Source organism: Saccopteryx leptura, chromosome X, assembly GCF_036850995.1.
Source record: "Saccopteryx leptura isolate mSacLep1 chromosome X, mSacLep1_pri_phased_curated, whole genome shotgun sequence".
Taxonomy (NCBI): Eukaryota; Metazoa; Chordata; class Mammalia; order Chiroptera; family Emballonuridae; genus Saccopteryx; species Saccopteryx leptura.
Window position 1 is genome coordinate 55,817,836 of NC_089516.1, and position 6,276 is coordinate 55,824,111.

General features: G+C 39.5%; 1 non-coding gene across 1 annotated transcript; it reads right to left on the reverse strand.

The window, feature by feature from the left end:
- Positions 1-5,999: 5,999 nt before the first annotated feature.
- Positions 6,000-6,075, reverse strand: TRNAA-AGC (transfer RNA alanine (anticodon AGC)). Its single transcript has one exon. It is a non-coding gene; the product is annotated as a tRNA-Ala (tRNA).
- Positions 6,076-6,276: the final 201 nt, after the last annotated feature.

The window sequence follows — 6,276 nt, forward strand, 5'->3', positions numbered from 1 at the left end:
CTTGCAGGTTTTGCTTGCTGTGAAAAATATTGCTATTAAATTCTTATACTTGTCTTTTTGTGGACAATTAACTACATTTTTTTCTTTATTAGGCATATCAGTCTGTGTGCAAGTTTAAAATTTTATTTCATCAGTCTTTACCTTATAACTTCTGGGTTTCATGTCATAATTAGAGAAACTTGACCTACCCTGATATTCTAAACATATCCACCCTTGTTTTCTTATAGTGCTTTTATGGGTTCTTTTTTCTATTTTAATATTTGAATCATTTGAGTTTATCTTGATGTCAGGGGTGAGGTGAGGCAGAAGATCCAGATTTATTGAAATGGCAAATCAGTTTTTCCAATACTGTATATTGATTGACTCTCCCTCATTGATTTGAAATGCCACCTTTCTCATTGTCTCAATTCTCACATGTGCTTTTGTTCCCTTTACTCTGACTCATCTGTCTTTTCACATGTCAGGGCCACATTGTTTTAAATACAGCAGCTTCATGATATATTTTAATATCTAATAGTGCTAAAAACACTTTCTTGATTTTTCTTTTTTTGAAATTTCCTGGATTTTTTTGTTTGTTTTATTTTTGCATCAGAAGAATCACCTTGAATCATTTTGTCATGTTCCAGAAAATAATCTTGCTGGAATATTTTATTGCTGATCACAAATAATTTGCAGATTAATTTGGAGGAGATATCCCATTGTTCCAGGATACAGAAGAATTAGAGAAAGACAAATATCTAGGATTAGTCCCAGGTTCTGAATTTAAGAGACCAAGTGTATTTTGGACCTTAAAATTGAGATAGTGGGGTGTGATACCTGCCTGCTACTGAGCAGGAGTTCACCCAGGCTTGGGGGAATGATGAGGGTTCAGTTTGGACCTATTGAATTGAAGATGTCCAAGGAAAGTCTACAGAAAGAAGTCCTGGATGTAGAGGCCTTTCTTACTGACTTCCCTCATTCATTCTGGAGTCCATCTTTCACACAGGTATGGAGTGATCCAAAGCTTCCCATGTGGAAGCAAGATAGCTCATAGGTACCTGTGTGCTATGGCTCTACTCACACATGCACTTTGTCTCCTGACTCCCCTTCCCTTGCTCACTGAGTCCACCCACCTGCCTCTTTTCCACTTCTCAAAGCATTTGTACTTGCTGTTCCCTCTGACTGGAACATCCTTAACTGAACAGTAGAGAAGCCAACAAACAGTGTGTGCTTCTTCAGAATCCCATGTCCACTTCCAGACATCCTCCAGACTTTTTTTTCTTTTTTTCTTTTTGTATTTTTCTAAAGTTGGAAACAGGGAGGCAGTCAGACAGACTCCCACATGCGCCCGACCGGGATCCACCCAGCATGCCCACCAGGGGGCGATGCTCTGTTGCAACCAGGGCCATTCTAGCACCTGAGGCAGAGGCCATGGATCCATCCTCAGTGCCTGGGCCAACTTTGCTCCAATAGAGCCTTGGTTGTGGGAGGAGAAGAGAGAGACAGAGAGGAAGGAGATGGGGAAGGGTGGAGAAGCAGATGGGTGCTTCTCCTGTGTGCCCTGGCCAGAAATCAAACCCAGGACTCCTGCAGGCCAGGCCAACGCTCTACCACTGAGCCAACAGGCCAGGGCCTCCTCCAGACTTTTTAGGCTGAATGTCAAGTGAGAGATAGCACCTTATCCACAGGTCTTTGTCCTGAGACTTCCAGGGACCCGAGTCTACTTCAATGGAAGAGAGAGTCCCTGGGGTATCACTTACCTCCCTGTGAACTACTGGCATTTTTCCTGGGGTTGGACTCAAAGTTTGAGTGGAGTGATGAGCTAGAATATGGAGAGAGCACCTTCCTGGTAATAACTGGCTCTTTCTTTACCTCTCATGAAGAAGCCTTCAGGTATTTCCTTCCAAACTCTTGAGAAGCCAGGGGCAGCTGAATGCCTTCTTTCTCATAGCCCTCTCAGGGAAGGAATTTCAAAGACTGGGTGGTTTATGAGGGGTTCCAGTCAAGGCTGCTGCTTAAAGCAGAATGAGGATCAACTCTCTTCATGGGGCATATCCAGCAGCCATCAAGTTCTTTCACTCTTTTTTCAAGGATCCTAAAGGACTACAGCCCAATGTGCAACCAGTCTAGCTGCATTCCCCTGGGGAATAAAATTTGGGGTTCTGCCAAGACACACCATGCTCTTCTTTACCAGGCTGAAATGCTGAGATATAGGCTAATGAGTCCAATTGCCAGCCCAGGTGAAGAAACTGTAATATAGGGAGAGGGTAAAAAAGGCCTAGTCACATTCAATAAGACACACATCCCTTCATTTTTAAAACACTGAATAAAACCAGAATAGAAAGAAAGTACCTCAACATAATAACAGCTATATATGACAAACTATCAGCTTATATATTAAATGGTGAAAAAATGAAGGCTTCTCCTCCAAAATCAGGAAAAATACAACACTGCCCACTCCCTCCACTCTTATTCAACAGAGTTCTGGAAGTTGTAGCCAGAGCAATCAGGCAAGAGAAAGAAATAAAAGCATCCATACAAAAAAAGAAGCAAAGGCATCATTTTTTGCAGATGACATGATCCTGTGTATAGAAAACTTCAAAGACTTCACCAAAAAAACTATTAGAAAATAAACCAATACAGTAAAGTCAAATTTTCTTCCGTCACCTTCTATCTGGTTTTCTTTATGCACCTCCCTTTCCCCCCTTTCCTACCGCCCCCCCCACCTGGTAACCACCACCCACTTGTCGTTGTCTCTGAGTCTCATTTTTATGTCCCACCTATGTATGGCATCATATAGTTCTTATTTTTTTCTGATTTACTTATTTCACCCAATATAATGTTATCAAGTCCCATCCATGTTGTTGTAAATGATCCGATGTCATCATTACTTATGGCTGAGTAGTATTCCATAGTATATATGTACCAAACCTTTTGAATCCACTTGTTCACTGACAGACACTAGGGCTGTTTCCAGGTCTTCGTTATTGTGAACAATGCTGCCATCAACATGGGGGTGCATTTCTCCTTTTGAAACAGTGCTATGGTGTTCTTGGGGTATATTCCAAAAAGTGGGATAGCTGGGTCAAAAGGCAGTTTGATTTTTAATTTTTTGAGGAATCTCCATACTGTTTTCCACAGTGGCTGCACGAGTCTGCATTCCCACCAGCAGTGCAGGAGGGTTCCCTTTTCTCCACATCCTTGCCAGCACTTATTCTGTGTTGTTTTGTTGATGAGCACCATTCTGACTGATGTGAGGTGATATTTCATTGTAATTTTAACTTTCATTTCTCTAATGATTAGTGATGTTGACCATTTTTTTCATATGCTAATTGACCATCTGTATGCCCTCTTTGGAGAAGTGTCTGTTCATTTCTTTTGCCCATTTTTTGATTCGATTGTTTGTCTTCCTAGTGTTGAGTTTTACAATTTTTTTTATCAATTTTGGTTATTAACCCCTTATCAGATGTATTGTCGAATATATTCTCCCATTTCGTGGTTTGTCTTTTTATTCTGTTCTTACTGTCTTTTGCTGTGTAAAAGCATTTTAGTATGATATAGTCCCATTTGTTTATCCTGTCTTTTATTTCACTTGATCGTGGAGATAAATTGGCAAATATATCGCTATGAGAGATGTCGGAGAGTTTACAGCCTATGTTTTCTTCTAAGATGCTTATGATTTCATGGCTTACATTTAAGTTTTCTATCCATTTTGAGTTTATTTTTGTGAATAGTGTAAGTTGGTGGTCTACTTTCATTTCTTTGCATGTAGCTGTCTAATTTTCCCAACACCATTTATTAAAGAGTCTGTCTTTACTCCATTGTATAGTCTTACCTTCTTTTTCAAATATCAGTTGTCTATAAAGGTATGGGTTTATTTCTGTGTTCTCTGGTCTATTCCATTGATCTATATACCTGTTCTTATGTCACTACCAGGCTGCTTTGAGTACAATGGCCTTGTAGTATAACTTGGTATCAGGAAGTGTGATACCTCCCATTTTATTCTTCCTTTTCAAGATTTCTGAGGCTATTCATGTTCTTTTTTGGTTCCCTAAAAATTTTTGGAATATGTGTTCTATATCTTTGAAGTATGTCATTGGTATTTTAATTGGTATTGCAATTAAGTTTATAAATTGGTTTGAATAATATAAACATTTTAATGATGTTCATTCTTTCTGATCATGAGCACAGTATATGCTTCCCCTTGTTTGTATCTTCCTTGATGTCTTTTATTAATGTTTTATAATTTTCTGAGTACAAGTCTTTAATTTACTCAGTTAAATTTACTTCTAGGTACTTTATTTTTTTGGTGCAATAGTGAAGGGGATTGTTTCCTTAATTTCTCTTTTAGACAGCTCACTGCTGGTGAATAAAAATGCTACTGATTTCTGAGTATTACTTTTATATCCTGCCACCTTGCTGAATTCATATATCAGGTCCAGTAGTGTTTTGACTGAGACTTTAGGGTTTTCTATATACAATATCATATCATCTGCAAATAATGATAGTTTTACTTCTTTTTCAATTTGGATGCCTTTTATTTTTTCTTCTTGTCTGATTGCTGTAGCTAGGACTTCCAGTACCATGTTGAATAAGAGTGGTGAAAGAGGGCACCCCTGCCTTGTTCCTGATCGTAAGGGGATCGTTTTTCATTTTTGCCCATTGAGTATGACGTTGGCTGTGGGTTTGTCATAGATGGCATTTATCATGTTGAGGTATGTTCCCTGTATTCCCACTTTGCTGAGAGTTTGGTCATGAATGGGTGCTGGATTTTATCAAATGCTTTTCCTGCATCTATTGAAATTATCATGTAGTTTTTCTCCTTCCTTTTGTTTATGTGATGAATCAGATTGATTGATTTGCAAATATTGTACCAGCCTTGCCTCCCCAGAATAAATTGCACTTGATCATGATGTATGATTTTTTTCAAATATTGCTGTATCTGGTTTGCTAATATTTTGTTGAGGATTTTAGCATGTAAATTTATCAGAAATATTGGCCTATAATTTTCTTTCTTTGAGTTGTTTTTGCCTGGTTTTGGAATCAGAATTATGCTCACTTCATAAAAGGGGCATGGAAGTCTTCTGTCCTCTTGAATTTTTTGAAATATCTTGAGAAGGATAGGAGTTAGTTCTCCTTTGAATATTTGGTAGAATTTAATTGTGAAACCATCAGGCCCAGGACTTTTCTTTGTTGGGATTTTTTTGATAACTGTTTTGATATCATTTGTTGTAATCGGTCTGTTTAGGTTTTCTGATTCTTCCAGATTCATTTTTGGAAGATTGTATGTTTCAAGGACTTTGTCCATTTCATTTGGCTTGTCAAGTTTTTTGGCATACAGTTCTTCATATTATTTTCTTACAATATTTGTATTTCTGTTGTGTCAGTTGTTATTTCTCCACTCTCATTTCTATTTTATTTGAGTCCTCTCTCTTTTTTTCTCAGTGAGTCTAGTTAAAGGTTCATCAATCTTGTTTACCTTTTCAAAGAACCAGTTCCTGGTTTCATTGATCCTCTGTATTGTTTCTTTATTCTTTATGTCAGTTATATCTGCTTTGATCTTTATTATTTCCTTCCTTCTACTATCTGTGGTGTTTACATGTTGTTCTTTTCTAGTTTTTTTAGATCAGTGGTCAGGAACCTATGGCTTGCGAGTCAGACGTGGTTCTTTTGATGGCTGCATCTGGTTTGCAGACAAATCTTTATTATTATTTTTTTTTCTGAAGCTGGAAACAGGGAGAGACAGTCAGACAGACTCCCACATGCGCCCGACCGGGATCCACCCGGCATTCCCTCCATGGGGCGACGCTCTGCCCACAAGGGGGTGATGCTCTGCCCATCCTGGGTGTCGCCATGTTGCGACCAGAGCCACTCTAGCACCTGAGGCAGAGGCCACAGAGCCATCCCCAGCGCCCGGGCCATCTTTGCTCCAATGGAGCCTTGGCTGCGGGAGAGGAAGAGAGAGACAGAGAGGAAAGTGCGGCGGAGGGGTGGAGAAGCAAATGGGCGCTTCTCCTGTGTGCCCTGGCCGGGAATCGAACCCGGGTCCTCCGCACGCTAGGCCGACGCTCTACCACTGAGCCAACCAGCCAGGGCTGCAGACAAATCTTTAATAAAAAAATAATAACGTTAAAAATATAAAACATTCTCATGTATTATAATCCATTCATTTCCTTCTGCTCACGTTCATGGTTGTGGGTGGCTGGAGTCAATCACAGCTTTCTCCTGGGACAACACCAAATTTTTATTGGATATTGTGTAACATACACGGGTCATTGTATGGCTCTCACAGAATTA